Source organism: Eptesicus fuscus, chromosome 1 (assembly GCF_027574615.1).
Source record: "Eptesicus fuscus isolate TK198812 chromosome 1, DD_ASM_mEF_20220401, whole genome shotgun sequence".
NCBI lineage: Eukaryota > Metazoa > Chordata > Mammalia > Chiroptera > Vespertilionidae > Eptesicus > Eptesicus fuscus.
The window spans coordinates 31,961,568-31,989,245 of NC_072473.1; positions in this window are offsets into that span (position 1 = coordinate 31,961,568).

Genomic DNA, 27,678 nt, shown 5'->3' on the forward strand with positions numbered 1-27,678 from the left:
TGTTGGCCCAGAAAGAAACTCACTACAGACTGATTCATTTGCCTGTCAGCATAACCATTATTCCTTGTCTCATTTTCGGTTCTTATAAGTGTATTTCTAATAGCACATGATCTCACTCATCTAGGGGAAATAATGAACAACATAGACTGATGAACAAGAACAGACCCAGAAACAAGGAGGCATGGATCAGACTGTCGGGCCTCGGGGGGAGGGTAAGGAAGGGTGGGGATAAAGGGAGAGATCAACCAAAGGACTTGTGTGCAGACATATGAGCCCAACCAGCGGTTAAGGACAACAGGGGGGTGGGAGCATGTGTGGGAAGGGGGGTAGGATGGAAATGGGGGGACGAGGACAAATATGTGATACCTTAATCAATAAAGAAATTAAAACAAAACAAAACAAAACAAAAACACAAATATGTGCTCCCATCCAGTGGGCTTTCTTGTTGTTTTGTTGATGGTTTATTTTGCTGTACAAAAGCTTTTTTTTACATATATATAGTCCATTTGTTTATTTTCTCTTTAGTTTCCACTGCCCTAGGAGCTGTATCTGTCAAGAAATTGCTTCGGCATATGTCTGAGATTTTACTGCCTGTGGATTCCTCTAATATTTTTATGGTTTCCCATCTTATGTTTAAGTCCTTTATCCATTTTGAGTTTATTTTTGTGTATGGTGTAAGTTGGTGTTCTAGTTATTATTTTTTTTTTGCATGTATCTGCCCAATTTTCTCAAAACCATTTATTGATGAGTGTCTTGATTCCATTGTATGTTCTTGCCTTCTTTGTCAAATATTAATTGAGCATAGTGGTTTGGGTCAATTTCTGGGTTCTCTATTCTATTCCATTGACCTATATGTCTTTTCTAGTGCTGGTACCAGAAAGTTTTGAGAACAGTAGCTTTGTAATACAGCTTTATATCTGGTATTGAGATTCCTCCTACTTTGTTCTTCTTTCTCAGGATTGCTGCAGCTATTCGGGGTCTTTTTTTTTTTATTCCAGATGAATTTTTGGAGAGTTCATTCTAAGTCTGTGAAATATCCCATTGGTGTTTTAATGGGAAGTGAACTGAATCTATAGATTACTTTGGGAAGTATGGATATTTAAATGATGATGATTCTACCAATCCATGAACACGGTATGTTCTTCCATCTGTTTATGTCATCCTCTATCTCTTTTTTCAGTGTCCTGTAGTTTTCCCAGTACAGGTCATTAACCTCCTTAAGTTTATTCCTAGGTATCTTATTTATTTATTTATTTTTTGGTGTGATGGTAAATGGGATTGTTTTTTTAGTCTCTCTTTCTGTAAGTCCTATATTGGTGTATAGAAATGTCATATATTACTTGGCGTTAATTTTATATCTTGCTAGATTGCCAATTTCACTTATTAAGTCTAATAATTATTGATGGTGTATTTAGGGTTTTCTAGTTACAGTATCATGTCATCTGTGAATAATGACAGTTTTAAATCTTCTTTTCCAATTTGGATACCTTTTATTTCTTCTTCTTGTCTAATTGCTATGGCTAGCTATTCCAGAACTATGTTGAACAAGATTGGTGAAAGTGGGCATCCCTGTCTTATTCCTGTTCTTTGGTGAAATGGTTTTAGTTTTTACACATAGAATATGATGTTGGCTGTCATATTTTTTGTCATATAAGCCTTTTATTCTGTTGAGGTATGATCCCACTATTCCCATTTTGCTGACGGTTTTTATCAAGAAAGGATGTTGGACTTTGTCAAATACTTCTGCATTGATTGATATGACTATGTGATTTTTATCTCTCAATTTGTTTTTGTGATGTATTATGTTTATTGATTTGTGGATATTGTATCATCCTTGAATCCCCGGGATAAATCCTACTTGGTCATGGTGTATGATCTTTCTGATGTAATGCTGGATCCAATTTGCTAAAATTTTGTTGAGGATTTTGGCATCTATGTTCATAAGGGATATTGGCCTGTAATTCTCTTTCATTGTGTTGTCTTTATCTGGTTTTGGTATTAGGGTGATGCTGGCTTCATAGAAGGAGCTAGGAAATGTTCCTTCCTCTTGAGTTTTTTGGAATAGTATGAGGAGGATATGTTTTAGTTCTTCCTTGAATGTTTGATAAAACTCCCCTGTAAAATCATCTGGCCCTGGGCTTTGGTTTGCTGGAAGCTTTTTGATAACTGCTTCAATTTCTTCCAAAGTTATTGGCCTATTGAGATTTTTAGTTTCTTCCTTATTGAGTGTTGGAAGGTTGTATTTTTTAGGATAATGTTCATTTCCTCCAGGTTGTCTAGTTTGTTGGAACAGAGTTGTTCATAGTATTTTGTAGTAATCCTGTGTATTTGTGTAGGTTCTATTGTTCTTTCACCTCTTTCATTTCTGATTTTGTTTATTTGGGTCATCTCTCTTTGCTTCTTGTTGAGCCTGGCCAGAGGTTCATGAAACTTGTTTATCCTTTCAAAGAACCAGATCTTGGTTTCATTGATATTTTGAACTTTTTTGTCTCTATTTCATTTATTTCTGCTCTGATCTTTATTATCTCCTTCCTTCTGCTCACTCTGGGCTTTTCTTGTTGCTCTCTTTCTAATTCTTTAAGTTGTAGGATTAGATAATTTACTACCATTTTTTTGAGGTAGGCCTGTAGAGCTATAAACTTCCTTTTTAGGATTGCTTTCATTTTGTCCCCTAGATTTTGGATTGTTGTGTTTTCATTGTCATTCATTTCAAGGATGTTTTAATTTCTTCTTTGATCTCTTTGGTAACCCAATCATTGTGTAATAGCATTGTATTCAGTTTTCAAGTGTTTGGTTTTTTTATTGTTTTTATTGTAGTTCATTTCTAATATTATGCCATCGTGGTATAAGAAGATGCTTGATATGATTTCAATCTTCTTGAATTTGGAGAGTCTTTGCCTGTGACCCAACATGTGGTCTATCTTTGAAAATGTCCCATGTTCACTTGAGAAGAATGTATATTCCGTGGCTTTGGGGTGAAATGTTATGAAGACATCAATTAAGTCCATCTGATCAAGTGAGTCATTTAGGATTGCTGTTTCTTTACTGATTTTTTGTCTAGAGTATTAATCCAGTGATGACAGTGGTGTATCAAAGTCCCCTACTATGATTGTATTGTTCTTTATCTCTCCCTTGATATCTTCTAGGAGTTTTTTTAAAATTATTTGGGTGTTCCTGCATTTGGTGTATATATGTTTACCAGAGTTATATCCTCTTGTTGTATCAATCCATTTAGTATTATGAAATGTTCTTCCTTATCTCTTGTTATGGCCTTCACTTTGAGGTCTATTTTGTCAGATATAAGTATTGCTACCACAGCTTTTTTTTCATTTCCATTTGCCTGAAAGATATTTTTCTATCATTTCATTTTCAGTCTGTGTGAGTCCCTTGTTTTGAGGTGGGTCTCTTTTAGACAGTATATATGTGTGTCATTTTTTAAAATCCATTCAGCCACTCAGTGTCTTTTGATTGGAGCATTTAACATGTTGATATTTACAGTTATTATTGATAGGTACTTGTTTGTAGCTATTTTTATTTTTTGTGCCGGTGTTCCTTCTTCCCTTTTTATTTCTTCTTTTTACACCAGTCCCTTTAGCATTTCTTGCATTGCTGGCTTGGTAGTGATAAACTCCCTTAGCCTTTTTTAGTCTGTGAAGCTCCTTATTTCCCCTTTAATTTTGAATGATAGCTTTGGCGAATAGAGTATTCTTGGATTCAGTCCCTTGCTTTGCATCACTTTGTATATTTCTTTCAATTCTTTTCTGGCCTGATGTGTTTCTGTTGAAAGATCATTTGATAATCTAAAGGGAGATCCTTTGTATGCAACTTTATGTCTCTCTTGTAGACTTTAAGATTCTCTCTTTTTCCTGAACATTTGTCATCATAATTATGGCATGTCTTAGTGTGGATCTTTTCAGGTTCATCCTGTTTGGGACTCTCTGTGCTTGTGTGACTTTTTTCTTCCCCACATCAGGGAAAATTTCTCACATTATTTCTTTAAATAGGTTTTCTTACCATTGTTCCTCTTCCTGTCATTCTGGCACCCCTATTATTCATATGTTGCTTCGTTTCATGTTGTCGTAAAGCTCCCTCAAGTTCTCCTCCTCTCCTTTATTTTTTTTTTCCTCCAATGCAGTTTAGTTTGGGTGTGTTTTGCTTCCCTGTCTTCTAATTTGCTAATTTGGTCCTACCCTTCTCCTATTCTACTGTTGAAACTTTTTTTTTTAATTGCAGCTATATCACTTTTTATTTCTTGATTTTTTCATAAGTTGATTTTTTCATCCATCTGGTTTGTGAACTGTATGACTCTTATTCTGAATTCTTTTTCTGACATATTGCATGCCTCTGTTTCTCTTAGCTGCTTTTCTGACAATACCTCCTTTTCTTTCCTTTGGGGGTTTCTTTGTCTCTCCATTTTTGTTCTCACTGAAGGATCTAGTCGTGCAGGGGCTGCTACTCAGGTGGCTGTGACTCATTGGGCAGCTGCTGCTCCTCCAGTGGTTGTGGCAGGGGCTGATCCTCAGTTGATGGTGGCTCCTCTAGTGGACACTGTTTACAGCAGTGGTGGCTCATCTGGCTGTGGGGCACACTGCTCATGCAGTTGCTGCTCCTCTGACAGTGTTGGGCTGCTTGAGCAGCTGCTGCTCCTCGTATGGGGGTTAGCTGCACACGAGGCTGTTGCTCCTCAGACAGGGGGCTGCTCGCATAGCTGCTGCTCCTCGAATAGGGGTGGGCTGTTCGGGGGGGCTGCTCCTCTTCAGATGGGGGCGGGGAGCTTGCACTGCTGCTGCTCCTCAGATGGGAGTGGGCTGCTCACGTAACTGCTGCTCCTTATGCCTTTATGCTCTAGCTTCAGTTCTTGTTACCTTCCTCCACTTGTACCTCAAGCCACACCACAAACTGTACCTCCTCTGTGAAACTTCCTATCACAAGTTATGCATTTTGAAACATATATGGTATGGACCACTTAGTTTTGTGTGTTTAACAATCTTCACTTATGCCTTTTTGTTTCCCAGTGAGATTTTAAACTTTGTATCTCTTTGGGATTCAGCCCTCTTAGTAGCCTAGTATACAGCAGTGTGGTATGTCAATGTTCATGATTCCATCAAAGTTTTAAATGCAAGAGGAAGACATCTTTTATGGAGTGTCATGTTTTGTAGCCTGAAGAGACAGCTATTTTTTTCCTAATTACTTGATGCTACACTTTGTGATTCATCAAAAAATTAGAAAAATATAACAAAATATAATAGGGTCAATAAGATTTTGAGGTGAGTATACAGCTGACTGAAGAATAGATAAGAAAAATGGTTTTCAATAAATCAGTTAGTTTAGGAAGACATTATAAGTACTCCTTGAGAAGGTCACTCATGGATTCAATGTTATCACTTTTATCTGTGATCTAGCAAAAAGATTACTGAAAAATTTTCCAAAGATTATTGAAAAATCAAATGACACAGAATGTGTTGGTAATAGGTACCTTAAAAACAGAATGAGCATAAAAATAATTACAGTACATAAGTTGTATTTAAAACAAATAATAACATGTAGGAAAGATACATTTTGGAATACATACAGAGATAATGGAGCAAGTTAATCAAATGTGCAAATAAAAGATAAAAAATAACCCATGCATACAAAAGTAATAAGATCCAAGGGTCACAATGAACACCATAAGGTGATTAAGAAAACTAAGTAGCTGACATGGGAACCAAGATGGCAGTGTAGGTAAATGCTGATACTCACCACCTCCCACAACCACATCAAAATTATAAGTAAAATACAGAAGAACCATCATTCAGAACCACCTGAAAGCTGGCTGAGTGGAAGTCATATAACTAGAGAAAGGACATAGAGACTGGTAGGATTGGCAGAGGTGGGAATAGGCTGGTCCAACAACCATCTGTGGCATTGTTTTAATAGGGAGGGATATATCATCTGCAGAGGCCTCCCATGAAAAGCAAGAGGTCCCAGCCCCACATTAGACACCCAGCCCAGGGTTGAAATGCTGGGTAGAAAAGTCCCAGTAATGTCAGGCTACAAAAGCAGTGGGATTGTGGATGAGTGACATGAAGGCTGCTGGAGTCCAAGGCAGTTCCAATTAATTGGCTGGCACATGAACCTATATGATCCCACTCTTTCTAAGCTCCAGCACTGAGGCAACAGCTTGGGGTGGGATCCAGGGACATACATGGAGGAACTAGATTGTCTGGCATCAGAGAAAAAAATTAGGGGTGACTTCCTCCTAGACGGGGGTGCTCACAGGCATCATTATTCCTATGCTGAGACCTTGCCCATTTCAGAGCTGACTGGCAGCCATATCTGAGTTTCCATCAGCCTAGTTCAAATTTTTTTTATCTGCTCTGGTGATTCCCAGAATCATCCAATTTGAAGTCCTACCCAAGCTGTTTGCAGCAGCTTTTCCATAATTGACCCATCCTGGCATATGCTTCATACTTTCATAAAATCTTTCAAACAAGCAGCAAGTGGCATCAGCATGCCCTATACCTATCAATAAGAGTCCCAAGACAGCTTGGTTTCACCTGGTTACTTCCAAACCCAAGACAAGCAGCTGTCATCAGACCTCTCTGTAGCTTCAATCTGGTGGCTCCAGGCAGTGGCTTACTTTGTACCTTCTGGGAGTCCCCAGAGCCAGTGCACCTGATAGACAGCTTCAGACCATACCAAACTACAACTTTTCACATCCATGAACAACACACTCAAGGAGCAGACTCAGTAAGCACCAAATTCCCACCGAAGCAAGTTCTGAACCATAGGGTTGTCTTTTGAACAGCAACTCTTCCACTGTAGTTATAGCTGGTCTTCAAAGCTAATTGGTATAGAGGTCAATTCCTCCCAATGATGCCAACACCAATCAAGACTCAGCTACAACAAGACTGTGCACACAGCCCACCCAGACGTGCAACTAGAGTCTAGCTCAGGTGACCGAGGAGGCTGAGCCACTGGGCCCTAAAGGATACTTACTACACAAGGCCACTCTATCAAGTCCAGGAGACATAGAAGCTCTACCTAACACATAGAAACAAACACAGAAAAGCAGTCAAAATGCAGAGACAAAGAAACATGTCACAAATAAAAGAACAGATTAAATCTCCAGAACAAGTACTAAATGAAAGGAAAGCAAGCAAACTACTAGATAGAGTTCAAAACAATGGCTATAAGGTTGCTCAAGGATCTCAATGAGAGCTTCAAGGGACTTAGTGAGACTTTCAAGGATCTTAGTGAAAATTTCAAAGACAGGAAAAAGGACCAGTTAGAAATTAAACATACTATAACTGAAATAAAGAATAATTTATAGGGATTCAAGAGTAGAGTAGAGGATTCTGAGAATCAAATCAATGATTTAGAATATGAGTAAGCAAAGAAACACCCAATAAGAAGAGAAAAAAAAAATGAAGATAGTGTAAGGAGCCTCTGGGATAAATTCAAGCATATGAACATTCGCATTATGGGTGTGCCAGAAGGAAAGAAGAGAGAGCAATATATTGAAAACCTATTTGAAGAAATAATAACAGAAAACATCCCCTACCTGGTGAAAGAAATAGACTTACAAGTCCAGGAAGTACAGAGAGTCCCAAACAAGATAAACCCAAAGAGGACCATACCAAGACACATCATAATTAAAAGTCAAAGGGCCAAAGACAAAAATCTTAAAAGCAGCAAGAGTAAAACATTTAGGAAGTAGAAGATAGAGGAGGAGGAAAAGGAGGGGGACTAGGAGGACGAGAAGGAGGAGAGGAAGAAGAAGAAGAAGAAGAAGAAGAAGAAGAAGAAGAAGAAGAAGAAGGAGGAGGAGGAGGAGGAGGAGGAGGAGGAGGAGGAGGAGGAGGAGGAGGAGGAGGAGGAGGAGGAGGAGGAGGGAGAGGAGGGAGAGGAGGAGGAGGAGGAGGGAGAGGAGGAGGAGGAGGAGGAGGAGGAGGAGGAGAAGGAATACAAACAATAAAATGGCAATAAATACATATCTATCAACAATTGAATCTAAAAATCAAAATAAATGAACAAAATAAACTGATGAATAAAATAGAACCAGAGGCATGGATACATGGAACAGACTGATAAATCTCATAGGGAAAGGAGGGCAGGGAGAGTTTAATCAAAGAACTCATGTGCATATATGCATTACCTATGACACAGACAATAGAGTGGTGAAGGTTTGGGGCAGGGTGGGAACCAGGAAGAAGGACAATAGTGGAGAAAAGGGGGGACATCTGTAATACTCTCAACAATAAATATTAATAGCCAAAACCGGTTTGGCTCAGTGGATAGAGTGTCGGCCTGCAGATTCAAGGGTTCCAGGTTCGATTCCAGTCAAGGGCATGTACCTTGGTTGCGGCACATCCCCAGTAGGAGGTGTGCAGGAGGCAGCTGATCAATGTTTCTCTCTCATCGATGTTTCTAACTCTCTATCCCTCTCTCTTCCTCTCTGTAAAAATCAATAAAATATATTTAAAAACAAACAAACAAACAAAAAACCAATAAATATTAACAAAAGAAAACTAAATATGTTTAATTCCATAGATTAGAGTGGATATCCTATATAATAAAGAGGTAATATGCAAATTGACCATCACACCCTCACACAAGATGGCCACCCCCATGTGATCACAAGATGGCTGCCACAAGATGGCTGGCAGAGGAGGGCAGTTGTGGGCAACCAGGCCTGCAGGGCAGGGCAGTTGGGTGTGACCAGGCAGGCAGGGGAGGGCAGTTGGGGGCAACCAGGCTAGCAGGGGAGGGCAGTTAGGGGCGACCAGGCTAGCAGGGGAGAGCAGTTGTGGGAAACCAGGCCTGCAGGGCAGGGCAGTTGTGGGCAACCAGGCCTGCAGGGCAGGGCAGTTTTGAGCGACCAGGCCTGCAGGAGAGGGCAGTTCGGGGTGACCAAGCAGGCAGGGGAGGGCAGTTGGGGTTATCAGGCCAGCAGGGGAGGGCAGTTGGGGTGATCGGGCCAGCAGGAGTGGGTAGTTGGGGCAATCGGGCTAGTAGGGGAGCAGTTATGTGTCAATAAGGCAGGCAGGTGAGTGGTTGGGAGCAGCAGTTCCGGATTGTTAGAGGGATGTCCGACTGCAGGGTCGGGCCTAAACCAGCAGTCGGACATCCCTCAAGGGGTCCCAGATTGGAAAGGGTGCAGGCTGGGCTGAGGGACACCCCTCCAGGACATGGATTTCATGCACTGGGCCTCTAGTTATAGGTACTTTATCAGGAAACCTTTCCCTTAAGATCAGAAATTAGCAAGAGATGTACAAAAGTTCTGAAAGTAATTATGGACAGTACAACTGGAGAATAAAAATGTTACAAAGGAAAACATAAAAGGAACTAAGGAGTTATGATGAAACATTGTTTAAAATAACTAGTTATTTATCTGTGGAAGAGGTGGCTGGGGGTGATTTATTGGTTTCCAGATCATAAGGGATTCTAGTTTGGTAAAAAGAGTACAGCTTCTGGAATGATTCATTCATTCATCAAAAACTTACCATCTCTTTCCATTTTTATACCTGTAAGTGTGTGTGTGGAGGGGTAATTGGTGTGTATAGTTTAGTGTTATTATGTGGATTACATGAGATAGGATATGTAAAATGGCCACCTCAATATTGTCTCAAGTAGCCCCATGCCCCAAATGTTACAGGGCCAAAGGGAATAACCTATATAAGAAATACAAACTTTGTATAATGAAATAGGGAACAGTAGGGACTGTGGCAAACTAAATGATTCATGCTCAATTATTAAGGGGACATGCAGTATTTCAGATTGTTACTGTTTATAAATGACTACAGGCCAAGTGCATGATTGAATCATGCATGTGTAGGGTCCCCTACATGCTTTCGCTTTTCACGGTGGAGCTGGGTGCCTGTCTGCTGGCGCACCAGGCCTTTCAGAAGCCTCCAGCTTGGTGGAGGCTTCTGAAAGGCCTGGTGCCGGAGCAGACAGGCACCCAGCTCCCCCACTTTTGATGGTCCACGGCCATTGAGGGGGGCTACCCTGCTGTTGAGAGGCGGAGGGGACAGGACTCCCACCCCCTGTGCCTGTCAATGGCCACTGAGGGGGGCTGCTGCGGACACCTGGCTACCCTGCCATTGAGAGGCGCAGCTGGGTGTCCACGGCAGGCCCCCTCAGCGGCCGCGGATCTGGCCATTGAGAGGCACAGGGGGCAGGAGTCCCGCTCCCTGAGCCTCTCAACAGCAGGGTAGCCCCCCTCAGTGGCAGCAGATCCGTGCCTCTCAATGGCCGGATAGGCCACCCCAAGTCCAGCCCCCCAGCCTCCTGCCGCCCAATCGTGGGTGTAGTGGAGTGATGGTAATTTACATGTTACTCTATTATTAGATAGGATAGACTAATATTGCTAGGTATTGATTTTTCAAATGAGTTATAAAACCAGAATTTAATGAAATTTTCTTCATTAAAAAATGTTGACAACTGATTCAAGTAAAAAATTATGGATGATTATAGCCAGTAGATTGCCAAACTACACATTTTGATGTAGGCATTGAACACAGATTTATTGAAAATGATAAAGATATTTCAAATCCATTTGAAAATAGGCTTGGGTTATCATCTTTGGCCTCTCTCATATGTGCGAATAAGGCTTGATTCACATAAAGATTTTCATAAATAAATATCCCTATATATTTGACTCCTCCTTTTCCTTCTTTGATAAACACCTCAAAGAACTACAACTGCCAGATTATTAAATCATATTTGCCCTTCACATTAAGGTGTGGTCCACACTGATAACAGACAAATTCAAGAGTAGTTTTGGGTCCAAAGCAATATAAAGAAATTATAAAATAGTTAATCTCTAATTCTACTATTATGTAGTTAAAGTGAGTGTCTATGGAATGATGCACTCACTGAAAATACTATCGCTGACAGTTGAACGATTACCAGGCTTTTTCCAATATTCATTTGTTAAATATGATTTACTCTGAGTTCCTTCTACGCACAATGTCACTAAGTCTTTTCTGGTCCTTTAATTAGATACTCATTCCTTTACTATAGATTTTCAAAATGTTCCTTAATTATATTGCAAAAAATAGAAAACAAAATATTGATATTCTATTTGCATTGTAGGGAAATTCTCTTAATACAGATTCTGCCAAACCCTGTCCTTACATTACAAACTCTTGTGGACTCAACTCACTTAAGACTTTAATTCTCAAATTCAGAAATTAAGTTATGGGTTTAATCGTATTGGAGATGAAATATTATAAATATCTACATAGAAATCTGGTATATACTTATGCCTATTTTGCTTTCTGGTCACTAATAGATAAGAAAAAGCCTTGTATAGAGTTTTTTAAGTCCTTGTAGTTCCTCTTCAGTATTGGTACTCTCTGAAAATTAAGGTTTGTTATGTAGCAGAACATACTTACAATAAGTAAAAATTTCCCCCCAATATTTTTGTCAACTATGATGATTTTCAGCAAAGATGTCTTATATTTATCTATCACTATCTCTTATGTTTTTATAACATTTTATATTTTAAAAAAGGTACACTAATAAAAGAGAAATATGCAAATTGACCATCACTTCACAATGCCCACCAGCCAATCAGGAGTGAGTATGCAAATTAACCTGACAAAGATGGCAGCAGCCCCATCCCCCAGCTGCTCTGGGCCTCTGGGCAGTACGCATGCAGGTGCGGAATGGCCATGTGGGGCAGGATGCCTGCTATGAGGGGGAGGGCAGGAGGCGGAGGGAGCTATAGAAGCGGCGCTCCAGCCAGAGTGAAGACTGAAGTTGGTGGCCAGAACCAAGGCCTGAGTCCCAGGTGCCAGAGGAAAACCAGTGTCTGCAGCCAGGGAAAGGAAGGCCTATTGCACGAATCTTCGTGCAACAGGCCTCTAGTTTTCATATAAATAGCCACATCCAACCATGGCCACAATGCTATGAAACCAGTAGAATAGTAATCATTATCACCATCTCACTGATGAGGTGCCTGAGAGGGAAAAATAAGATTTAATTGAATGATCTGTCTTATTTAAAACTAGAAGCCCGTTGCACGAAGTTTCGTGCAAAAGACCTTCCTTCGCCTGGCTGCCAGCACCAGTTTTCCTCTGGCCACCCATTGATTGGAGTGCCTCCTGCCAGTGCGATCGGCCACCCCAAGTTCCTCCAGTGCAGTTTCCTCTGGCCACCCGCCAATCGGAGCGCCTCTCGCCAGCATGATCGGCTACCCTGAGTTCCTCCAGCGCTGCTGGAGGAAAACTGGTGCTGGCTGAAAACTGGTGCCGGCAGCCACGCAATCAGCCACCCCAAGTTCCGCCACCGGCGCCTTCTGCCGGCCCCATGGGTCCTCCCGCAGCACCGGCCGTTGGGGCCGGCAGGAGGAATGGGGGGCTGGGACTCCTTTTGTTGTAAGGCTCGTGAGTCTCCGCCCCCCGCAGGCCCAATCGGCCACCCCAAGTCCCGCACCCAGCCTCCTAACGGCCCAATCGTGGGCGTAGTGGAGTGATGGTAATTTGCATATTACCATTTTATTAGGTAGGATAGTGTGTTAATTTATGACCAAGTAAAAATCATGATCCTGGTCTATTAACTCCTAATTGACTGCATTTTTCCCTACAGTAATGCCTGAAATGGTTTATAAAAATCTACTAGATTAGTGAATAAATTGGAAAATATTTATGTTTAGTGTTCTGAGCATTTTATTAGGTTGGTGAAGTATAAAGCAAGTCCTTTTGCTGAAGGAAGCTACATCTGGTTAACAAAGTAGAAAAAAGATAAATAATACCCTAGTATATAAAGATAGTTTTAAGACATTCTATAGGAGATAGAATGATCAGAAATAATTTCATGGAGAAGGTAGATATCTGTTTGGGAGAGAGAATTCAGATAATCAAAGAGAACAGATTTGTATATTTTCAGAGAGATAAGATTGTTTGAGCAAAGGCAACCATTTAGGAATGCATATGGTGAATTCCAAGGCGAGTAAGAAACCCATTATGGCAGGAAAAGAAAACAAAACAAACAAAAGTCACTAAAAGGATACTCTGAGAAAAGTGTTGCCATTTTATTTTTATTTTTTATAAAGATTTTAAGAGGGGGGGGGGAGAGAGAGAGAGAGAGAGAGAGAGAGAGAGAGAGAGAGAGAGAGAGAGATTGATTGTGCCTTGACTGGGAATAGAATCCACAACTTGGATATGTGCCCTGACCTGGAATTGAATTGCCAATGTAAGGGACAATGCTCCAACCTACTGAACACACTAGCCAGGGCAATTGTTGCCATTTTAGTAGATGTTTTTTTGATTTATAAGCAAAATCATTTAAAATTAGTTTGCAGGTAATGGAGAGACATGAAAGGTTTTGAATAGAAGGACACATATAAAACCCAGGACACTTCAGTCCATGGGCTGATGCTCTATCCACTGAGCCAAACTGTCTAGGGCTCAATGTTTTGAGTTATATAACATCAAAACTTGATTTGCTAACAGAGGATGATTCATGCTGAAGGGGAAGTATATTTTAAAGACTCAAATAAGCCAAAATAGATTATGTAAGCTTGTCTTGAGAGGAAAAGTATGCATATAGTTATGTTATCCTATATAATAAAAGCCCAGCGACCGAATGGTAGAATGATCAGAACAACCAATTGACCAGTCACTATGATGTGTACTTACCACCAGGAGGCAGACACTCAATGTGGGAGCTGCCCCCTGGTGGTCAGTGCACTACCACAGTGGGAGCGCCGCTTGGCTGACTGGGATGAACAGCTGCTCCCGCTGTGAACTCCAGGCTGACAGGAAGGAACCTGGGATGCGATTATCACCTCCTTTGCCCCAGGCTCCTCCTTCTCATTCCCTGCCACCTCCTCCAGACATCCGCAGGCCCAGACTGAGTTCCCTGGAGAGGTGAGTGCTCCAGGGAGCAGCTGCTCAGAGGACAGGTCCACCGCCACTTGGCTGACCAGGATGAGCAGCACTCCCACAGCAGGCCAATCCCCACAGGCCACGCCCCCCACCAATGCATGAATCCTATGCACTGAGCCTCTAGTATAGACATTAAACCAACATATGGATAGAAATAATATATCAAAATGTGGATGATGTTTTAAATAAGAAAACACTGACTGAGTGCAGTAAAAGACACCTGACATCTCTCAAGCTGTTTCTCATCACTAGTAATATATTGTTGGTTGGCATTTTTCTATTTAACTGAAATTTGATGCATATTAAAAGGCAGATTCAGGTAAAACAGCCTTTTAAATTAGTACCACAGGGCCCAATTACAATATAGCTTAATGAAAAATAAAGAAAATTCTGTTTTTATAAGGAAGAAGCACAAAATGTACAAGTAGAATTTTAAAGGTCATTATTTTTCAGTGAAAATACTATACAATCTTTCTCAGTATAAATGGCCTCTTAAAAGGAGGTATTTATTATTTTACTACTGCACTATGGCCATTCATAAACCAAGCTAACTCTAACATCACTTAATAATCACGCGGTCCTGCCTTGATTTAGATAGGTCAATCCCTATAAGCATTTCTGGCAGGAGAGTAGGAAAACAAAATAGAATTATGTTTTGGAGTGAGCTCATTGTAGAAATTCTGTAGGCAAGTGATAGGCAATGTAGAAACAATATTAACATATTAAAAAAGAGCATGAGCTCTGGAGCCAGACTGGCTGTCATTTAATAGCTAATTGACTTTGGGCACATTATTTAGATTATGTGGTTCATCTGTAAAATGGGGGAAATTGTAATATCTATTTATTAGTTTGCCAAAGATTAAAGAAATTGTCTCTTATAAAGTGGTTATCATAGTGTTCAGTACATAGTAAAAACTTCATAAATATAGCTATTATTATTACTTAGACCTACACTTAATTGAGTGCTTCTTTGGCAACAGATGACTGTCCATGTAACTACACTGAAAAAGCATGTGGAATAGGAACTTTAAGTGTTTCGTGTGTGTGTGTGTGTGTGTGTGTGTGTGTGTGTGTGTGTGTGTTGTTTTGGGGGGGTGTTTTTTAAAAGTAAAAGTTTATTTCATTGTTCTAGTGACAGGCTTAGTGATTAGATAAATTATTTCACTTCATATACCCTTAGGTTTACATCTCTTATAAAGAGATTGTAATGAGACAGACAAGCCAGTCATCTTTACCACATGTATATGGGCTATTACTTTCCTACTCATTTAGAAACATAGTATCAGCTTCCATGCAAAAAGCACTTATACATGTGTGGAACACTGAGGAGGACTTGGCATAAACAAAATGACTCCTGGTGAAACATTCTGAATTAGATGTTAATTAGCGACCTTTTTAATCCCCATCACTTAACTTTTAAAGATTAATAAACAAAATGAGGACTATTTTATCCACATTTTCCCCTTAAAGGTGTCTACTTGGCACTGCATAAGCTCCCTTTTCAAAGAAGAACTTAAGATTTATTTCTACCTTTTAAATATTTTATTTAAATGTTGACGATATGTCCTTCCTATGTAACTATAGTTAACTGTGCATTTTACATTATAAATGAATATCATAAATTATATAAAGAGAAAATTGCCAAAATGTGACTCTTAATTAAAGATTGAATTTGTTAGAATAATTTATTAGTGCTAAATATGTTATATTTCAATTCATGTTTTGTGGGAGTGAAAATGAGTAATTTCTAATATCTCATGAGTAGTTGCTTCTCTTAAAGTAGCTAAAAAGTTTTATTTTTCCTGTACTTATATATTGTTTGATAAACATGTTTCCAAAATGATTTTAAAAAAAGGTTTCTTGTAAGTAAAAAAGTATGCCAATGTGAGAAACTCACTACCAATGAGAGAGTAGAGGTTGGATTACTTTATTGTTTAATTTTCTTTATTGAACTTATTGGGGGTGACATTGGTTCAATCTTGTTAGAAGGGGTAGGAGCATTCTAAAATGTCCCTGTGCATTTGTGCCCTGGAAGAATAAATGATGCCATCACATTAGGACTAAATTCTGAGCTTCCTTTCCATTGGGCAAATGGAATGGATATAGCTGACTAAAAGCACCACAACCTACTGTGTTTATCTGAATTTGCTTGGAATTTTGTTTTCCTATTCTCTGAACTTAGAGGATAGAATAGTACCTTTATTTTACTCATACTAGTACATGTGTTTCTGATATGCCTTTATTCTGGAATCTTGGTCATCCATTCATCCATCCATCAACCCATTTATACATTCTTAAATACATTTTATCATCCATTCATCCATTCAACAAACATTAAATTCATCCTATGTTCAAGTTACTATGGTATTTTTAGTAATAACAAAAGTCAGTAAGAAAACATGGCACAGAATGAGTAGAAGAGAGTGTGATGACTTGTTTGACAGTATTATTTGCAAAGTACCAAATGGCCACAAAGAATAAGTTGATTAATTCTACCTGAGGGTGCCATACAAGATATCACAAAAGAAGCAATGCATGAACTGAATGTAGAAGAATGAGTAAGAATTATTCAGAAAGAGAAGTAAGGGGAAGGAAATCTGAGCACTGGGAAAAGTATAAACAAAAGGTACCTAGAGTGAGAGCATATGGAATATTTGCAGATGTAGTAATCTAATATGGCTAGTAGAGTCTAGGATAGGGCATTGCAGGAAATGAGTTTGGAAATTTGGTTGGAATCATATATTTGAGGGCTGTGTATACCATTCTAAAAAACAAAAGCTGATAAAAGGCAATTGAAAATCAGATAAATTAGAAAAAATAGAAGGGTACAATCTTACCTAATAATAGACAAACATGCAAATTGACCGCACCTTCGCTACGCCCACAGCCAATCAGAGAGAATAAGATGGCGGTTAATTTGTATATGCAGGCGCTGAGAGGTCTGGGTCCCGTAAACATCTTCCAGACCCAGGCCGCTGGGCGGCAGGGGTCCCAGAACGCCCCCTGGTCACTCGGAGCCTAAGGGTGCAGGCGCCAAGGGGCTGGGTCCTGCAAACATCCTCAGGACCCAGGCCAGTCTGAGCCTGTAGGCCCATGCTTAGGTCCTGAGCGGCAGGGGTCCCAGAACGCCCCCTGGCCACTTCGAGCCTATAGGTGCAGGCACCAAGGGGCTGGGGGCGGGGCGGGAACATCCTGTGTCACCATAGTGCCCCCAGCCGCTAGGGAATGCTCCAGCACCAAGAGGCAGTTTGGGTCCATGCCTCCAGCTTGGTGCCCATGATGGGGGGTTGGCTGCTGGACCCTGGGGTGTGTGGAGACCCCAGTGGCCACCGCTGTGTGCAGCCCAGGGGTCCCTGCATGTCCCCCAGCCTGGCGCCCATGGTCAGGGCTCATGCAGGCGGCAACCAATCAAAGTGTCCCTCTCACATTGATGTTTCTCTTTATCTCTCCCTCTCTTCCACACTCTCTAAAAATCAATGGGAACATATCCTCAGGTGAGGATTAAAAAAAAAAGAAATGCATATCCTATGAAAGACACATCTTGAAAATGCCTAAAGAAAGTTGTCATTTTTTCTTGGTGAAGGGACTGGAGTCCATGTTGATGAAAACACCTTGGTGGCTGTGGTGACTGGCAGTGGCTGCAGCAGCAGGGTGATGGGGCTGGTGCCTTCCCCTGATCAGCCCGGTTGCCTCCCACAAAGGGAGGCCAGACTGCAGCTTAGGCCCACTCCCCGTGGGGCGCAGGCCTAAGCCATCAGCAGGACATCCCCTGAGTGCACCCAGTATGTTAGAGGGGGCAGGTTGGGCTGAGGGACCCCCCCCCCAACCCCAGTGCACGAATTTTGTGCACCGGGCCCCTAGTCTATATAATAAAAGCCTAAGTGATCGTTATCGTGGAATGATCAGAAAGACCTGTCGCTATGATGCACACAGACCACCAGGGGGCAGACATTCAATACAGGAGCTGCCCCTTGGTGGTCAGTGCACTCCCACAGGGGGCACGCAACTCAGCCAGAAGCCAGGCTCACAGCTGGCAAACACAGCCTCCATGGCAGTGCTAAGGAACAGCAAGCAAGCGATAAGGAGCCTGCAGCTAAGGAGCTGTGAGCCAAGTGGTAAGGAGTAAGAAGGCAAGGCAGTAAGGAGCAAGGGATCCCGGATTGCTAGAAGGATGTCTGACAGCTGGCTTAGGCCCGGGGAGATAGGGCCTAAGCCATCAGGCGGACATCCCTCAAGGGGTTCTGGATTGCAAGAGGGCACAGGCCAGGCTGAGGGACCCCCCCCCTCCCAGTGCACAAATTTCATGCAACGGGCCTCTAGCTGTTACATAAATTTCTACCAAAGGGAGAGTCAGCCAGAGTCAAATGTGGAATTATTAGCCAATGTTTCCTTGGAAAAGAAGTAAAGAGCCAAAATAATCATCAATACCATCTAGGCTGTTTGTTCAATAAATTATTGAATTAATGAATGAATCTTTATTCTTGTAAGATTACTGAAAGAAAATCTTAACTTGAATCCATGATAGCATAAATATATTTGAGTTTAAATAATATGGTAGTGAAACAAATACTATTTAGGTCCCTGTATTCAAGATATATGTGGAATATAATTTAAGTGGTGAAGTTTTTGTATCTGTTCCCACAATAGTTAACTTCTCAGTGTTCACAATTGAGAATTCCATCCACTCACCATTGATAGACATCGAGTTGGATGCACATAGTCAGGTCCATGTTCAAATGAGAAAGTCACTGCTTTACATTCAATGGCAACTGGCTAAAAATAAAAGTGAAAACCCCATTAAATATTGAGCCTAATGTTCTATAAAAAGGAAACCATGGTTGGTTATAAAAGGGTCAGACATCTTAATTAGCCTCTTAATATTTTATGAAAAAACATCAGATTATAAACAATACATATGTAAAATGTGATTATAGAAATAGTTGACGTCTATTCAATGATTCCTATTGAATGTTTCTCATTATTCTATGTTAACTCTTAATTCTCACAACAACCTTATGAGTTAGGTGCTATTCCTATGTACATTTAACAGATGAAGAAATCAAGGCCTGGATAATTAAATTGACTTGACTAAAGTCACACAGCAAGTAAGTAATGTAATTGGAATTTGGACTCAAACAGTCTGGTGCTGTAGCCCACACTTTTAATCACTAAACAAGCTGAATAAATATAGAAGTCAAATTTGTATTATAATATAAATGTATTTATTTAATAATCCTTGCATAATACTTATATATGCCAGGCTCTGTTTTTAGTGCTTTAGAAACATTTACTCACATATCTTATGGCTTAGTGCTCTATTAATATTGCATCACTTAATGTGGACAATTGGAGAAATATATTATCCTAAATAATAAAATGCTAATATGCAAATCGATGGAATGACTGGTCACTATGACGTGCACTGACCACCAGGGGCAAGACACTCAATGCAGGAGGTTTCCCCTGGTGGTCAGTGCACTCCCGCAGGGGGAGCACCACTCAGCCAGAAGCCCTGAGCCAGGCTCATGGCTGATGAATGCAGTGGAAGTGATGGGAGCCTCTCCTGCCTCCGCAGCAGCACTAAGGATGTCTAACTGCTGGCTAAGCCATCAGTGGGACATCCCCTGAGGTCTCTCAGACTGCAAGAGGGTGCAGGCTGGGCTGAGGGACACCCCCCCCGCCCTGAGTGCACAAATTTCATGCACCAGGCCTCTAGTGTATAAATATATTGGATCATCTTAAATCTCTTCAGTTCCTGGAAAAATGAAATATTAGTACACTTTAAAAAGTAGATATAAATGGAAAGAAGATTTGTCAAAAATGGGACATCTGTGTGTGTGAAAATTCAACTAGAAGGCACAATTAGATTATATTATTTCTACTACCACTTAAAGGTGAGTTTAAGATATTAGTATCTAAGATTAAATGAAAGGTTTTTAAATTAACACTGTCTAAGTAGTTCAGTTCATATATAAATTAATAGCATTCAAACTAGTAAATGACAATATTATAAAGTAGATAATATTTGTCTTAGATATTTTCTGATTCCTTTTCCTATTCAATTTTTCCAATATTAACTTCCTATTTCCCTTAGTCTTCCTTAATGCCAATTCTACCACAGCTGTGATTTCTTTCATGTCACAAAACATGATCTGATACATGTACTTTAGTGTTATGAATTCTAAGAACATTTTAAAAGAAGGGTTTAACATTAAAAGAGTGTGCTGATTATGTAAACAAATACATAATAGGATTAGCAAAGACACTTTGGTGAAACTACTTCACTGACAAATAAGGTCAATCAGTTGTTCTATGTTATATTTTGTGATCAACTATTCTACGATCTGAGCAGCAGTTAAGTATAAAGAGTAATAGCATAGTATTTGGACTCAGTGGTTTTGAATCTTGACTCTGTTATTTATAAGCTGTGTACCTGAAGCTTTTTAAGTCTGTTTCCTCATTTGTAAAATAGGGATACTATTAATACCTTCCTCACATGGTTCTTATGCAAATTGAGTGGAAATAATGTGAATAAAGTGCTTAATATATAGGAACCACAAAATAATGCTATCAGTATTTGTCTTACGAATATGAAAATTATCACAAAGTTAATGAACCTACATATTATTTGTGAAGGATATTCATTCTTTAGGAAAGGTCTTAAAATGTTGGTAGGGTCTCTACTGTGAAAACTGAGGGGTAAAATTCAAAGATACCTTTGGGAATTCAAGTCCATTTGCCTTGATGAGTGAGTACCCATGTCATTCATTAGAGTATTTCAATTAAGACTTACACAAACTTAACATATTATAAAAAATAATTCATAAGTCTGTTGGTTCTTTCCTGCTTTTGACATTAGCTAGTACTGTACTATCTTTCAACTCAGTTGTTAAAACTATCCTCACCTATTTAGCATAATGACAGTTAAATTTAATTATATTTGTTGACTTTGATAGTTATAGTTATTTAATAATATATTTTATGTTCTTAGCAGGGTTTCTAAAAAAAATTTCAAGTGTTAATTGATTAGAGATAATTTAATAGGTAAAAATACCCTTAATCAGCTGAAATTAAAATTGATGGGTTATAGCTTTGACAAATAAATCTAAGAAGGGACTATTTAAACCATTATTTTAACACTTTTGATAAAAGTGAAGTCATGTACTAATTACCTCACTAAAAGATAGTGGCAGAACTGAGAATAGCAACACAAGGTCTTTACTACTCTAAGGTTGAATACTTAAAACAATACATGTAAATGCAAGAAAGAAATAACACTTTTTAATGTTAGAGTAGGCTATATTTTATCTTATTTCAGCTTGATACAATGGAATATTTTTACTCTTTCATTATTTTTCTAAGTTACCCCATGTTGAAACGAATGGCATGGTTTGAAATTAAATGTTAGGTCTGTTCATGAATTGGAAAAAGTCAGAAAAGATATGTATTAAATGGTAAACAGTGACTACCCCTGGGAGAAGGTCTTTCACATTTTACTTTAGCAATTAAAAATTATGGTGGCAAACCAACATAATCAAGAAAGCATGTGAAAACAAACTCTGAAGTCTAATTTTATTTGATAAAAAGTTAATTCATATTCATGCCAAAAATAAAGTGCTGTGAATCCTATTTAGTGTACCATATATAAATATATACTGTTATATATATTATGATATATTACATTGTATATTATGCATTAATCACATATTTTATAATATTGCTGAATATTATATATTTATAATATATACTATATCATATATAAAAGATTTCTAACCACAAAAATAGGCATATATGTTTTTCTCTTATATTAGCAATACAATTTGAAGACTACAGGTTATAATTTTCATTCATACCAAAAATTTCAGTGACAAAGTTTTCCTTTTATTTTTTTAAAAATATATTTTATTGATTTTCTACAGAGAGGAAGGGAGAGGGATAGAGAGTTAGAAACATTGATGAGAGAGACACATCGACCAGCTGCCTCCTGCACACCCCCTACTGAGGATGTGCCCGCAACCAATGTACATGCCCTTGACTGGAATCGAACCTGGGACCCTTCAGTCTGCAGGCTAACACTCTATCCACTGAGCCAAACTAGTTAGGGTCAAAGTTTTGCTTTTAAAAATGGGTAAGAATTTTAAAGAAAGCTCTTTTTTCCTTTTTGCTTTATTTATTTATTTTTTTATTAAAAAGTTTTAATGTTGACATTATTGCAGACTTCCTCCATCCCTCCCTCCATTTGCCCAACTCCACCTATACCCTCATCCCCCTATTTTGGCCTCCATCATACTATTGCCTGCATCCATGGGATATGCATACATGTTTTTCAGTTAATCGCTTCACCTTCTTTATCCAATCACCCCCTTACTTTCCTGTTTGCTTTAAATGGATTATGTTTACTAATAAGTACACTATACTACAAAAGAGGAAAATGATTTTTTCTTAAAATTTTGTTACAAGGTTAGTTTCTGAATCTTAAGAGACATGTAATATCAGTAACCAAAAACATACTTAAAAGAGAAACTTGGAAATGAATTTACATCTAATGATATTTATACTAAGTGAAGAGACACAGAGAACTTTTTTAAAAGAAAAATCTATTTCTTGTTACTAAGCACTAGCCAAGTTTTCACAAATCAACTACTAATTTGATTGCCAGCATCTTATGGGGAGAAACTATATGGTATTTATTTTTGCTCCTTATTCCCAGTACATAGTAGGGATTCAATAAATGTTTGTTGAACTAAACTTAGTAATAAAGTCAAAGAACTGAAAATGCACTGATATAAAAAGAAATGCATCATAAGATTCGGGAACACTGTAGGAGCTTTTAATCATGTAAACATAATAAGAAATAACCTTGCAGTGGAATTTGGAACAGGACATTAATGCCATATAGGCCCACAAAATGTTAATGTATGTGAATATGAGTATGAAATCCAAACAAATTTTAAGAGCTGAGAGAAGCTGGAGATGACAACCTAAATGTGTCTCTTTACAGAAAGAGCATTAAGACACAGAGATTGTAAGCAAATCACTAAAGGTCACACAGCAAATGATATTACAGAGATCAAAACTTTATTTTTAAAATATTTTATTCATTTTTTTAGAGAGAAAAGAAGGGAGGGAGAGAGGGAGGGAGGAAGGAAAAGGAGGGAGAGAGAGAGAGAGAGAGAGAGAGAGAGAGAGAGAGAGAGAGAGAGAAAATCAATTTGTTGTTCCACTTATTTATGCAATCATTGGTTGCTTCTTATATGTGCCCTGACTAGAGATTAAATCTGCAATCTTGGTGCATTTGGATAATGCTCTAAGCAACTGAGCTACCCATCCAGGGCAAGAGTTCAAAATTTTAGTTACTATATTTTCTGAACCAAATATAATATGTTATGTGGTTTGACAAAGGACAAATGAATATAAGACGGAATGTGGTTAAGTACCAGAAAAGTACAAATCAGCATTACAGGAGTCAAATCAAAAGCAAGTTCTTTTCAGAGTAGTGATATTGTATAGTAATTAAGAATAAGGAATCTAGAACCAGAACACAGAGGTCCAAATCCCGGTCAGCTACTTTTTGCTGTGTAACCTTGAGCAAGTTAATCAATATCTGTGTATCAAGTTTCTCATCTATAAAATAGGGATAGTAATTTGGTCTGTGCTAAATATGCCCTGTTCTGCTACAAGGTATGTTTATTTACTGAAAATTAGCTCATATAAAATTGGTAAAAATGTAATGCTGTCAGAATAAATTTGAAATTGTGTTATACAATTTTATTCAGCATTTTAGTTTTTGAAATTGACAGGAACAAGCTTTATTGGAATTAAAGATAAAGTTTTAGTATTATATAAAGACATTAAGAAAGTGTTAAATATATCATAGAAATACCTTCCTTTCCTGCAAATAGGGTCTTCAAAAACCAATATATTTTACACTATGTTAAGGTTTCTAGGGATCTGAAAGTTAACTGCTTTTTTTAGGCTGGTAGCAGGTTCCCCTTAGATCATATTTTTAACATAGACAAAATCAATACCTATTAAAAGCAAATTTCTGCAAGGCCCAATATCTTGAAAGAGATAGCATGAGCCCCAAGGTATAAGGATGAGAATGATGGATTATTTTAAATTGTATATGCTAATGGAACTTAAATATACTAATATTTTTATTAGGGTTGTTTTTCTTATTATTGAGACTATGGCTACATAATTCTATAGGTTTTGAATGGTCTGTCCCAACCTTGTTTCCTATATTTTTATTATTTTTATGAGGATTTATGTAGAAAATTTGGTTTTTAAAAAGTTTTTTTTTAAATCAACAACTACATGGTATTATAGCAATAATGCAGTTATTCAATAAACATTAGTAATCATTATTTTTGACAAGGAATAAGTACAAAAGGCTTAATGAAGGATATTAACAACTGGGCTAAAAGAGTGGTCAGAAATTAAAGAATTAAAAATTGCTGAGAATGGGTTTAAGAGGAGAAAACAACATGAAAAGTTGCATAGATGGAAAAGGAAGTAGTATAATAAGGACGATGAGTTTATTGTATTTTCTTGGTGGAGCACATAATTATGGAAAATGATTTTAGAAATGTGGGTCAATCCTGAAGTGTATGGTGGCAAACAATAAACCTTATTTTAGTGTCTGAAGAAAGATTAACCATTTGACTTTTTTTTCCAAGGTGTTTATTGGTCTACTCTAGACCTAGGTAAAATTACTAGTCTGTTAACACTGATACCATTTTTGACATATCAAATATTTCTGTGACTTCATGATTTTCATAATGAAAAAGAACTATTTGCTTTAAGTACTTTTGAAAATTTGTAAGTCATTAAACTTTTCCCAATTTACCTAAATCTAAAATATACAAATTAAACAGGATCCAAACACAGATATAGGATATTTAAATGCATAAAATGAACTTGAATGAAAAGAGTAAAAAATAATACCCAAATCAATAAAGTTCTATCCCCCTAATCCTAGTCACAGAAAATTTAAATACCAGTATTTTCCTGTTCCACTACATACCCACCAGCTTTCTAGCTCCTTATTCAACTTTTAATTGCTGATTTGCCCTTTTGAATTTCAATTGGATCTTTAGTGCTGCCAATCCAACTTTTTAAATCCTAATTCCCATTCCCTCAAAAGCCATTCCAAACCTTTACTTACCTTTTCAAACCATCCAAACCACTCTCTTGCCCTTACTCTCAGAACATGGCCATGCTTTATGCAGATATACTGACATAATCATTGCTGATTCAACAATATATTTTACTGTATAATAATATGAATGAGTAAACATCCATATTCTGTTTAATGACCATGTTGGATAAGAATACAAATGGGGAAGTCTACTTTGGTTGTTATTACATTATTCAAAGATTAAGTAGAAAGCTAATAGACCTTTCTTGTAATGAAACATGAAAATCCTTGCGCCATATGTGCCTATCTCCTTCCCTTCTAAGTTATTTAAATCTCACATCAAACCTGCTAACTGGATGGTCTGACGCATATCATACTGAAAAGAAAAACTGTCTCCTTTCCCCCATAATTTTAATTTCATTTAAAAATCTAACATATCTAAGAGCTTTAGAACTGTACCAAAAGCATTAATGTATAATAAAAAGAAGGCAGCTGGTTGACAATATTTATGGTAATAAATTTGATGTAGTTTTTTAAAATCTTTAAATAGCAACACCCTACTTTGTCCAAAACTGCATACTTAAATAAAGTTTTTAATTTAAATGGGTATGATATTAGATTTTATGGGTTTATTGTTATTTCTAAATCTCAAAATAGGCAATTCATTGTTGAAAAAATTTATCAAACTTGGCTTCACAGGTTGATTTGTGTCTGAACTTTTTTCTAAGTTACTTAGTTGATAACTTTGAGTTGAAATGTTGTACTCATTCAGTGAGTATGAATGGGATAATATAAGCAAAACTGGCCAGGAAGAGACCTAAAAAAATTATTTCTTCCTTAAAAGCAATGAGAAAACTGGAAAAATGATCAGAATCAATATTGTTTTCAAGATTCTGTAAAGTAACCAAAGATTTGCAGCAAGTAGGAAAAATTTATTCAAGAAAAATGGTGGAATCTCACTAAGAACAGCGAAGTCTATGTCATTTTCATGTGTCGTATTCTCATTCCCCTGTGTGTGGTAAACCAACAGCCTGAAATCATGGTGAAACCAATATTCTAGTAATTTCCAGATGAGGCAGAACAGGGAAGAAGCTCCTTCAATGCCCCATCCCCAGAGAACTTTCACTATTTGACCTATCTGATGGTTGCATGGAAGACCCCACCAACAAGGCAATCTTTATTTGATCTTACTGGATTAAAATACACTCTGTGTGAAGTGAGTGAAGCCTTTTCCCAGGAGTATTTGTTGAAAACAATTACAGGCCAAATTTAGCATTATCTGTCTGAGAGGGTATGATAAACTAATCAAAATGCTTTAAGAAAAAACACTTTGGAATGAAATGTTCCTAGAAACTTTGATAAGTTACAACATATTTATGAGGAACCTAAAAAGCCATGGGAGACATAATGTTATGCATATGCCAATAGAGGTCAATATGCTTGAAAAGAATCTTAAAAGATCTTAACCTAGTCATAAGAAAAGATAAAATAGTGCCATTTGTGAGAACATGGATGTATCTGGAGAATATCATGCTAAGCAAAATAAGTCAGACAGAAAAAGTTAAGAACTAATGATTTAGCTCACATCCAATATAATATCCTATATAATAAAATCCTAATATGCTAAGTGTTCGATCATCTGGTCTGGTCGGCCATTCAGCCAATCAAAGCATAATATGCTAATGATATGCTAAGGCTGCTCAACCGCTCACTATGACATGAACTGACCACCAGGTGGCAGACACTCTGACTGGTAGGTCACCTTGCTGCTGGGGTCTAGCTGATCTGGACTGAGTGAGATGGGCTGGACATGCCCTGGAGCCTTCCTGCGATCCCTCCCTGGCTAGCCAAACTCCCGCGTCACTCCTCAGCCCTGATCGTGCACAGGTCCCTTGGCCTGGCCTCGGCCTTCTCACAATCCAGGCTGAGGGACGGCCCCCCTCCATTGAGTGCACAAATTCCGTGCACCAGGACTCTAGTGTAAGATATAAAACTGAAAGCAACAAATGAACAAATAAGAAAAGCAAATAAAAACTCATAGACACAGACAACAGTATGATGGTTACTAGAGAGAAGCAAGGTGGTGAGGAGGGAATGGATAAAAAGTAAAGAAGATCAAAGATATGGAGACAGATTTTATATTGGATGATGGGCACACAATTCAATATACAAATGATCTATCAAAGAATTGTACAGTTGAAATCTATATGATCTTATTAACCGATGTCATTCCAATGAATTTAATTAAAAAAAATAAAAAAGTGCCCTAGCTGGTTTGGTTCAGTGGATAGAGTGTTGACCTGCAGACTGAAGGGTTCCGGGTTTGATTCCAGTCAAGAGCACATGCCCAGGTTGCAGGCTTGATCCCCAGTGTGGAGCATGCAGAAGGCAGCCAATCAATGATTTGCTCTCATGATTGATGTTTCTATCTCTCTCTCCCTCTCTCTTCCTCTCTGAAATCAATAAAAATATTTAAAAATAAATTAATTTTAAAAATAAAATAACAAGGCTCTAAACTTTCTCTTCTGGCTGACATTGAGGCTCTGGAAAAGCATGTAATCACTGCTAAGGCAGAGTTATTAACAAACAGAAAGTCTCTCAGCAAAGAATGGGAGATGAAGTGTTTCCAAGCCTTTAACAAAGTTTCTGTGCAATCAT